The sequence below is a fragment of the Phacochoerus africanus genome, chromosome 2 (assembly GCF_016906955.1).
Source record: "Phacochoerus africanus isolate WHEZ1 chromosome 2, ROS_Pafr_v1, whole genome shotgun sequence".
In the NCBI taxonomy this organism is placed as follows: Eukaryota; Metazoa; Chordata; class Mammalia; order Artiodactyla; family Suidae; genus Phacochoerus; species Phacochoerus africanus.
In genome coordinates, this window is record NC_062545.1 from 151,919,047 (window position 1) to 151,930,504 (window position 11,458).

Genomic DNA, 11,458 nt, shown 5'->3' on the forward strand with positions numbered 1-11,458 from the left:
TGTCTGTGCCCTTAAACAGTTGGTTTTTGCATTGTGAGGGCAAATGGGTCTCCTGCGGTTAACCTGGGATTACAGCCCTTCCTTGGCCTTGGTCTGAGCTAACCCTCCAGGCAGCAGAGGGAAAAGATTCCTTTTCATTTCAACTAAAATGGAAACAAATGTTTCTGCTTGTTATGGAAGCTGTGCAATATGTAATTACCCAACACAATAGCATTTTTATTGAAGAGAGCAGTTTATTCCTTCCCCTGTGTCTGACCACCCTTCTCCCTATCTGTCTCTATCCCTGTCTCTCTCTCACACATACACCCCACGCCCCTTTCTCATCCTGCCTGGAGAATTCATCTAAGGCAGTCTCTTAGACTGCGGTCAAATTCTGTTCTTGTTTTTGTTTTTTTCAGTTTTCAAACCCTTGCAAAATACTGCTTTTATATAATAAACAAACATGGTATCTGTATTTAATATTTTTAATATGTGAGATTGTTTTTTGCTTATCTGATTGAACATCCATCCAACTTGTAGGGGAAAAAGTCTGCCTAAATGATTTTTGTTTTGTTTTAATAGCACACATAGTAGATAGAACATGCTCAGAAGTGTGTTGATGGGACTCGAAGAAGATATTATAAAGTGAGCTCAGCAAGTACAGAGTATTCCTTTTAAAGTTTTCTCCAAATTAAAGCAAGTGTTTAGTTCATCTCCAATCCCTCACCAGAAGTCAATTTTCATAATTTATCTTGATAAATTATGGTTAAAATTATTTTGATGAAATGACACCAGATTTTATGCCCTCTTGGATTATAGATGACAAACCTTAACTACACAGAAATTGTAGGAACTGCAGGCCAAGGGCTATGACCGCACGAGACTTGGAACTGGTCCACAAGGGGTGGACATCTTGGCAATGTCAAATGGCCACAGATGTTTTTAACCCTCTTTTCAATTCTTATCTCCTCACAGGAAGCGAGTAGCTAGCAGATCACTGATATGCCACCTCTGAGAAGTCCTCTAGGCTTGCCTCCCATGGGTCCTCCCCCCATGTTTAGCACAGCCATCTGGGAACACAAGGGACAAATGCCCAGGATGTTAAATTATTGGAGGTATAGCTATTTTTAAAACTTTATATGGAAGCTATTCTTTGTGCAGCCAGGGTGGGAGAGTTAGGCTGGAAATTTCTGAAACCAATGACCTTGTAGAGAAATGGTAATGTTTACTGTGCTGGCACCTACAGTTTAGGTGAACACATGCCACTGTGGCTCATAACATACAGATCTGTCCCGCCTTTTGGGTTCTGAAATCTGTGTTGAAGGCCCTGATTACCTGACTTTGGCCTTACTCCCACTCCTTGTGTTTTTCCAGCGGATGCTATTTCATTCTTCTTACAGATTGCTGAAGTGAAATTCCATGAGAAATCCTACAGGAAAATGTTAAGAGCAAATGCATTTTGCTGGGCCAACTTTGAGTTTCTTGGTGGGGCAACTGCTTGATCAGGAGTTCCAGTTTTTCTTCCTGTCTTTGTGAGAAGGTTCCAGGCTTCAGAAACATGCACACCCCTCTCTTTGCCTCTTCCTCCAGATGCACCAGGTTCAGCTGTTTTCTATCTCCTCTTCTAAAACTGCTAACATCCACTGTATTTCTCACAGGTCTATGGTATTTTGGTATAGAAACCTGAACTAAGACAGTGTCCCTCCCCTTAACTCTGCCCTTGACCTTGTCCTTAGCCCAGCCTGAGACCAGTGGGTCCAGCAATGCAGGTGTGAGTAGCAGAGAGCCTCCCAGAGTGTCAACAGAGCGATGTCAGGGTGGCCAGAGCCACTGACCCCTCAGCGCACAAGGTCCCTCCTGGGCAGAGCCAGCAGCAACTTGCTTGCCAGAAATGTCATTGGCTGTGAAGAAAGGAGCCAGCTGCTCCCAGTAAGTCTGAACCAATGAGAGGGTTTCCTGTAGGAAGGGTCTCTTCCTCATTTGCTTGGCTCCACATCCTGTGTGTCTCCACGAAGACAGTATGGAACTCCCTGTTAGCGTCTGTGCTGCCTCTTGCGTGTTGGGAGGCTTAGACCCTGCAAAAGCCTCCTTGCATTGATGCTCCTTGCAAGGCTGCTTTCCTACCATGTCTATTTGCCCTCAGTGGCCTGAGCTTGCTCATGCTTCAAGAAGACCTGTAGCCAGGGCTGTGTACAGGGATCAGGGAGACGCTCGTGGCACTTAGCTATGGTTAAGGAAGGAAGCTGGGGTATACAGCCTCACTTGACTTATTTGTCCTTTATTTTCCCCTAGTAGAACCCTTAGAGGAGTAGATAGTAAGCATTGTAGTTATCAAGCAAGAGTCAGGACAAGTCAGTTCAGATTTTCAAAATGTATTAACATGAAAAGTATACAATTAAAGCATTCACAGTCATTTTCTGGGAAGGAACACACTTACTGGAAATTACAACTGTCTTGGCAGACGTGAGGTGATTGGTCAAGTACATTTGCGGATAACAAGGAAACATGCACATTCAGAGAACTTTCTGGAGAACAGCACTGTGAGAAACACCCCATTCTTCATTTTTATGTTGTTCCAAAGCAGCCTGTCATCTGGATAGGTTTTCACAAGAGGAGTGAATTTTCTCTTAGCCACCTTAAATTATTTTCTCTCTTTAGTCCCAGCTTTATTTTATTGTCCTGTGTCAGGACATACAAATTGACTTGGGTTTGAATTAAAGTGAGTATGTGCTTATTGGAAGCCTCCTGAACTTGGTGCCAGAAGCCTGGGGTTAATGGTTCTGGTTCTCATGCTCTAGTTGTGTAACTTTAGATGAGGCAATTACCTTCTGCCTCAATTTTCTCACCTGCAAAATGTGATATAAATGTTCTTCAGGGAACTGCATGAGATAAAGTAGGGGAAAAGAGCCTGTGAAGTTGGCTGGGGATTAATGCACAGATGCAAATATTTCCCTCTATAATACATGCATTTTAATCCACTTTAACCATTTAAATCAATCCCCCTTTGGCCCATACTGCTGAAGAGGGCTTTCCAAAGATCAAGGACAGAGCAGAAAGGGGTCGGGGCTGGTGGGGTCTGCTGGATGCGGCCCTTTATGGGGCTGGCTAGAGCAGAGCTGGAAAAGGTGTTCCTTGATAGGCATAGAAAGTTTCTCTACTTACTACTATTTTTTTTAACTCCCCAGAGTCAGGTTTTCTCTCATCTTTTCAGTCTGAGACTGAAAGGACCTCTTCTCTTGTGTCAAGAGTAAGGCCTGGCTCATAGAAAACATGCTGAAAAGTGTAGCTGGTTACAATTACGATTCTATCACTGTTACAACTTCTACAAAAGCCACTTGTACTGTAACTACTATTGAGAATTGGCCCCAGAAAATCCTACAGGGAAAAATGCTACTTTGGACCCAATCTGGCACAAGGCAGGGTCTCGGTCACAAACTTGGAGCTGGCAGAGCGTTGGAACCTTTGTCATCCATGCAGCCCCTCTGAATAAGATTGGTTGACACAAAACTGAGGAGCAATATTTCTCCATGAATTGTCCTAGGATCATCTGGAGGCTTCTTCGAAGTGCAAATGCCTGGATCTGTAATCAGGGTCTGTGGGGCTAAGGCTGCCCCCAACTCCCCTGCTCCCTGATGTACCTCAGAAGCTCAGAAGCAGCTTCTGTGTGTATAATTATGAAGGCTGTGACCAGCTGGCTCTCCAGGAGCCTTGGCTGGAGTGTGATGCTTACAGCTGGTCTTTGTCCAAGCAAGCTCCTCTGAGCTGCAGGGCCTTTAGTTGGCTTTTCTAGAAAGGATCATCTTTACATAAATTTAATGGCCTGCTCACCAACTGCTTTCGCATAATAGACATAGAGGTACAACTTCTGTCCATCCAACTTCTATTCCTTCTATTACTTAAGTCAATTGTCACAGCCCCTGTTTGCCAAACTCCTGACTGGTGGTCCAGGAGTGTCACTGCCCTGACTTTCAGCTGCCGATATTAGCAGAGAAAGTGCCATCTTGTCCCCATTTCATTGTGAAGCACCCCCTAAGACAGCTCCTTGCTCCCTCTCTTTCACAGTCCGAAGAGAGTGCCCTAAGCTCAGCACAAGGACAGAAAATATGCAGTCACCCACTCAGCATGTGATCATTAATTGAGAAAGATTTTCCCCACTCCATTGAGCTCATTCCGACCCATTTACTCTCTCTCACCCTACCTTTGCTGCCAAAGCACGATGTGCCCTGAAAGAAATTTCCAGTCTGCAGCAAACTGATTCTAGGACACTTACCAGTTGTCCCACTTAAAAACACGTCTCAAGGAACTGTGTGACCATTTTTAATGGCTGTAGAGGGCTTTTCCCATGGATGCTTTTGCTCCCGTTCTCAGCAGGATCAGTCTCCTCCCTCACATTCCTCAAGACTGTTGGTGTTTGATCTGGTTTTCCAGATGACATGAAACTCAGGGCCACTTGTCCCTTCTCACACATTTCTCTTCTGAGCAGGGGTAGGTTCTGGAAATATCTGCCTATCTGGAGAGGACCTGGCTGGCCCGGATCCTTACCTTCCTTCAAACCATGTCTTCCAGGCACAACCCTCTTTCAGAGAGCTGGAAAGACAGGTCTAGTTTCTACCCCTGAGCAGTCCTTTTTTTTTTTTTTTTTGCTTTTTTAGGGCCGCACCTGCAGCATATGGAGGTTCCCAGGCTAGGGGTCAAATTGGAGTTACAGCTGCTGGCTTACACCATAGCCACAGCAATGCAGTATCTGAGCTGTGTCTGTGACCTGCACCACAGCTCAGTGTAACACTGGATCCTTAACCCACCGAGTGAGGACAGGGTTCAAACCTGCAGCCTCATGATTACTAGTCAGATTCGTTTCCTCTGTGCCATGACAGGAACTCCCCCTGAGCAATGCTTTTATCACAGTGCTTCTTCCATTGGAAGATAGCATATTTGTCCCAAACCTCCTCTCTTCAGACTCTCAGTGCTTCAAACCTTCCTTCATTGCTACTATTTTCCTCCTCTCTAATTGCTTTTCCTTTTATTCTCCCTACAAGCCTTTGAAGGCAGGAGGATGAAACTGGAGAGGTCTAATAAGGAGTCATGTAATTCTGAGAAAGCTACAAAATTCTTCAAATTAGTGCTTCTCATCAATGCTTAGACTCACTATGAAAAATTCCTGCTTAACTTCTGCTGTATCTTTAATTTTGCTATTTCCTGCCATATCTTTAATTTTGCTATTTCCAAGCCCCTGCCTGCCAGGCCTTCCCCTGATCCCACCAGGCGCGGGGTGCTGTGGTTGCTCTGTTATGCAGAGACCAGAGTGGGCCTGAGGGACTGCTCTGGGAGAAGTGGCCACTTTGTGGGCAGCGGGGCCAGTTCCCCCCAATGGGGAATGCAAGTGCACTTTCGCAGAGTTACAACACTGGTAGCAGTAGAGGGGTCGAGTCCCTCTTCAATGCAGAGTGTCCTGTTTTGAGTATGTAATGTCATAGGGCTTCAGTTCTATGAAGGCAAATAACAAAGCTTTTATAGGCAATTCTTATTTATTGCATTTTTTCACACTCATTTCTGGACAGAGTTCTGTGCATCTGGGGCCATGCCTCGTACCCACACGGTTTTCTACACAGGTGCTGATTTCTACAGCAACACCTGAGAAAGAAAGAGGCAGAGAGCAGGCAGGAAGGTTGCAGCTCACACTTGAAGAATAAAAGAATTAAAGGCGATGCACTCAGTGGATTTTTTTTTCTTGCGGTAAAATATATATAGCATTAAATTTACCATTTTTAGGTGCACAATTCAGCAGCACTAGGCACACTGACGGTGTTGTGTCACCATCACCACTATCCATTTCCAGATCTTTCTCATCATCCCAAACTCAAACTCTGGACCCACTGAGCACAGACTCCCCTCCCTCGTCATGTCTCTGTGACCCTGAGGACTCTAGGAACCTCCTATGAGCAGAATTCTACAGTATTTGTCTTTCGTATCTGGCACACTTCACCCACCATAATGTCCTTAAGGTTAGTCCATGTTGTACCTGTGTCAGAATTTCCTTCTTTTTCATGGCAGAGTAGTTTTCCAGTGTGTGGATACCCCACACCCCTATAGATCCGCGGTTGATCCCCAGGTTGGTATCAAAGGCCTGAATTGATGTCTGGTTCCACCTTGAGCCAAATTCCAATGAGCTGGGGCAAGGTCTTGAACCTCCTGTAACCAAAGGCAATAACCCCAGGTCTGCATCAGGCCTTCCAGCAAGGGGAGGTCCATGATAAATCTTCACACAGGGTTTTCTGGTGCCCCTTCCAGGACCTCAAGCCTCCATATTTGTCCCAGTTTTCCCCACTTTCCTCAGGCCTGTGGTGAAAGAAGGCAACATACAGCAAAGCCCTTCTTAAGCTTTACTCCCACTTTATGCAGTTCCATGATGCCTCATCTCCTCCCAGCACTCTGGTGAATCCAGCATGGCTGGGAGCCTGGAGGAAGTGCTGACTCAGGCCTGGGCCCTAATGGTGTGGCTGGAGGGCCTGGGGCTGAAACCACCAAGGAACATCTCTGGATCTGACTATAAGAAAGACCCTCTGACATGGGAGGGTGGGCTGCAGAGGACATGGGACACAGGAGACCCCTGAAGGCCTGATCTGGGTGGTAGCTCTGCCACCAGAGAAAGGGGCACATGCTTGGGTCAGAAATGAGAAGTAGACGGGGTTCGATGGCTGATTTGTTCAGGGCTGAGGGCAGTATTTGGTGAGGGGTTCAGAAACGAGAAGGAAAAGCTGGTGCCGGTGCCAGAGGGGCTGGAATGATTCCAGGATTTTGCCTCCTGAGCTCGAAGGGCCATACAAATCCAGGGAGAGTGGATGCAAACAGTGTGCAGAAGGCAAGAGAAACACAGCAGGAGCTTTCTAATCTTCACCCAGACAAGAGAAGAGTAAGGATAAACAGGTCTTCCTTGAGGTAAGGAAGGCGCTTCCTCAGGAGAGAAACTTCTACTGAGTAAGAATTCAGCACCAGCGTGAGAAGCTGAATCACCTACCAGTTAACTCAGTCAGTGCCAGAAAATACCAGATAGACACTAGCATCTGTGCACAAGTGCCTGTCAAAACAGTGGACAGAGGGCAGGCCATAGACCTGCCTCTCACATACACACACACGCATGCGCACGCACACACACACAAATGTGTATGGTAGAGAGAAGTTCTCCTGAGGATTGAAAGAGAAAGGGGAACAAAGGAATTTACCATTACTGTCTAGATGAGTGGGACTAGATGTCATGTCAACTTCGTAAGAATTAAGAAGTCAGGGAGGTAAGTTTCTTATTCTCTCCATTTCACAGGTGAGAAGATTCAGTGTCCCTGAGGTGAAGGGACTTGGTCCAAATCCCAGAGCTGGTGACAGATGGAATGGGTGCAAGATCTGGGGACATCAAGGCCTGCACCTCCTGCTCTGCTGTGTTTACAACTCAGGCACGCGCCACCTACTTAGCTGAATTACTAATAGTGAACTACTTCATTTGCACCTTCGTATTTATTTTATTTTTAAACACATGTAACTAGTAATACAGTAAAAGAGGAAACCAAAAACAAATAACTCAAATCTTTCTAGCAGTCAAGTTAGGAGCCCAGTGATGAAGATGACACTGAACAAGGCTGGGAACCATGGAGGTGTGACAAAGAGAAGGGTCATCTCTGGGGTCCAGGTCTGCCACCCTCTGGCCCCCCTTGACACACACATGAATTAAGATGAGGATCCCTGGTCTGCTCCTCTGCAAATTGAGACTTGTGCCTGCTCAGGGTCTACTGGGCTGAGGCAGTGTGCACCCTGGCACGGTGGGTGGGCCACACACAGCAGTAACACCTGTCACCCCTCTGTATCACTCACCATGAAGCAGGGTCATGCTTTGTGTGAGTGCTCTGTAAACACTGCCTTATTTAATTCTCATCACAACAGTAAGGCTGGATGAGAAAACAACATGTGAGGTCAAATCCAAATTCTGTCCAAGGCCAAAAACCCTAGTCTTTTGACCTTTGCCTCCCCTGGATTGAGATAAAATGCTTCATCAAAGTCCACCTACACATCATGTGTGCGGCCAATGGTGGCCAGGACTCCAGGACTTCAGAGAGCTCCGGGGGCCTCTGAGCTAAGTGCCAGCAAATGCTCCTCTCAGGGGCCTCTCTCACAGGGGAACCACTCTGCAGCTCCAGGGCATTTTGGGTGCACAGGGTGCTCCAAGCAGTGCTGATGAACTCAGACTCCTAGGAGGTCCAGGATGCGGGCCTGACCACCAGGCTGTGCTGGGAGGACAGGGCTGGCAGAGTGAAGACTGGGAGCAGCCAGAGTATGTGTCTGCAGGACGCGGGCTCCCTCACAGACCTGCTGGCTTACAGGACCATGCAGGACCTTGCAAAATCATGCTCCCTTTATCCCATCCGCATCTACCAAGCATCTTAGTCAGAACATCACAGGTTCTGAGACATGAAGAAAAGGCCATAGTAGAGCAAGGCCTAATGTAATTTCAGCACTAACTATGGGTCAGGCATTGGGAAAACACTTCACATATACTAGTCATTTAATCATCTAGATTCTAATGGAGAGGGGTTACTAACATGCACATCACCCAGAGTTGCAGCCTAGGGTATAGAAAGGCCAGTTATGTGCCTGGACTCACACAGCTCGTACGTGATAGGATTGGTGCCTGGGCCCTGGGCTGTCTGGCTCCAAAGCTTCCAGACTGAGCAGCAGTCATTGTCAGATGCTGCTCCTGAGATAAGGGAGTTCAACATTCTCCTTAGAAAAGAACAAAATAATAGTGAGACTGGCCCATGGTCAAAGGCTGAGATTGCTACCTTGTGTGAGGCTTGCTTCTCCAGGTTGGGTTGGCAGGAGGAAAACCAAGGTGGGGAGAACACAGCGACTGTACCAGGGGATTTTGGTTCTGAGTCCTCCTCCACAGAAGCTGGGTTCCCAGGGGTCTCTTCATGCTGTTTGAAGGCTGGGAAGTTCTGCTGTTGCCACCCATCACAGCTCTTCTCACCAGTGCGCCTTCAGTTGCCTCCAGCCCTGCCCCTCTGGCCAGGATGGTGAGCATCAAGGACTGGATGCAACTGTGTGCCGCCATCTGGGTACCAGATTGGTAAGACAGGGCTGTGGGCAGGGGAGCTATGGGAAGGAGAGCTCTGTGTAGGACAAGCACAGAGCCAGAGCTGCAGCATAAGGTTCCAGGGCTAAGATGGGACCTTCCCGAGGTTTACCGGGGTTGGGGACCAGTGTGTCCTGCTGGGGTGGGGAAGCATTGGCACTCCAAGCGGGTTCTGAAAGATATGGAAAGACGGGCAGTGGGAACAGGAGTGTGGCCAGGTGGTTGTGTTGTGAGGGGAGGGGGAACACGGGGATGCAATGGAGGCCCCTCTCACAACCTGATGAGCCCCCAATCCCAGGCTCTGTTTGGAAGAGTCTGAGAGAACCGGGGGAGGGGACACCCAGCACAGGTGGAGTTTTGTCTAATTTTGGAGAAGATGCCTTCTATGAAAGAAAAATTGATTACCTCCTACTCCTTAGTGAGGGCATCAGAGTCATTTAGAACAGGAGGCTTTGGCAACCACAGACAGTGGTGAAAGGGCAAAGAGGCAAAGCTATTTGTAAAGACCTGAAGTGTAGCTGACCTGAGTTATGAGAGCTGCGAATACCCCAGAAGACAGGGGTGTGAAACACATGCAGCATCTACACTAAGAAAGGGTGTAGCCCAGAGCACAACTCAGAGTTCCGCTTTTCAAAATAAAGTAATTTATGCAGCCTCCCGGAGGGAAAATGGCCAAATTCTCTCTCTCTGTTTTGGATGCACCCACAGCATGTGAAAGTTCCTGGGCCAGGGAGCAAACCCGTGCCATAGCAGAGGCTACAGAGTCCTTAACCACTAGATCGCCAGGGAACTCCAAATTCTCTTCTTTAATAGCATAACAATGTATAACTTTTTATTTTTATTTAGGGTCACACCCACGGCATATGAAAGTTCCTAGGCTAGGGGTTGAATCGGAGCTGTAGCTGCCGGCCTATACCACAGTCACAGCAATGCCAGATCTGACCCATGTCTGTGACCTACACCACAGCTCATGGCAACGCTGGATCCTTAACTCACTGAGCGAGGCCAGGGATCAAACCCGAATCTTCAGGGATACTAGCTGGGTTCTTAAACCAGGGAACCGCAGTGGGAACTCCCAATGCATCACTTTAAAGGTAGAGTCATGTGGGTCATTGGGGATATTTACAACCTAGTTTGCTGAGGGCAAGAGTGTGCCCCCTGCTTGCTTGGTCCTGCTGGCCTCCAGGAGCAGGCCACCCTCCTGTGCTCCTTCCCTTCTGCATCTTAGGTGGTGGGGACAACAGGGCCTGGGCTGGACTGGAGCATGAGCATTTCCAGCAGCATCTGTTAAGCACATCCTCAGGCTAGCATCTGCAGCAAAGGCCTCTGGTGCCCCCACTTTTGTGTCTCCTCTGGGGTAGGGCCTCTGGGTGCTCACCACCTGCTGCCCTCCACCACCCAGGAGAGGTGTCCTCTAGAGACCCTTAAATGACAACAGCAAGCTGCAGAACACCTGGCATATTACAGTCCAATTTTTTTTAATTTTTAAAATTTGAAATATAATTGGCATATAACATTGTATGTTTAAGGTATACAACATGTTGATTCACTGCATTTATATATTATACTATGATCACCGCTGTAGTGTTAGCTAACACTTCTATCATGTTACATAATTACCGTTTCTTTTTTTGGTGGGAACAATTAAGATCTAGTCTTTTGGTATACAATTCAATTTTTGTTGAAGAAAAAAAGCACATCTGTGTGCATGTGTGTATAAATGTATATTTGAGTATATTTATGTATATACAAATACATGTATTTAAAACTCTGAAAGTATACGCACAAAACTACTGAATGTGATTATCTCTGGGAGAGGGAGGGAAGAATAGACATTCACTTAAATTATATTCTGCATTGTTTCTGATTTTTTTTGTAATAATCATTTTGGTAATTAAAAATCAATAACAAATATATTTTTAAAAGTCAAGTTTTCAAAGTTTTCCAAGAGTCAGTTTTCAAAGTTTCCCAGGGAAACTTATTTTGAACTGTTAAATTTAATAAGATTATGGGCCAAGGCCTTGGAAAAAAATACAAGTCTATAAAAATCAAGGTTATTTTTGCTCAAATCCTTAGTACAGAACCATTCCGTGAGTTGGGAAGCAAAGCAACTCTGCTCTCACACTCAAAATATGTGCTCTCTATCTTTGTATAGCATAAGGGGTATGTTGACATTTGTTTTCATGGAAGGGGTTTGATTTCATGTTTTCTGAAACTTAGAATTTATATTTATGAATATGACCCTACATGAACATAGCTTCTATGTAGGTTATGCTCATAGTTTGAGAGAAAACTGCATTATTTGAACCTACTGCTCATTCTGGAAGCTTTAAAGTTCAAGGCACTATTTATTAAAATATG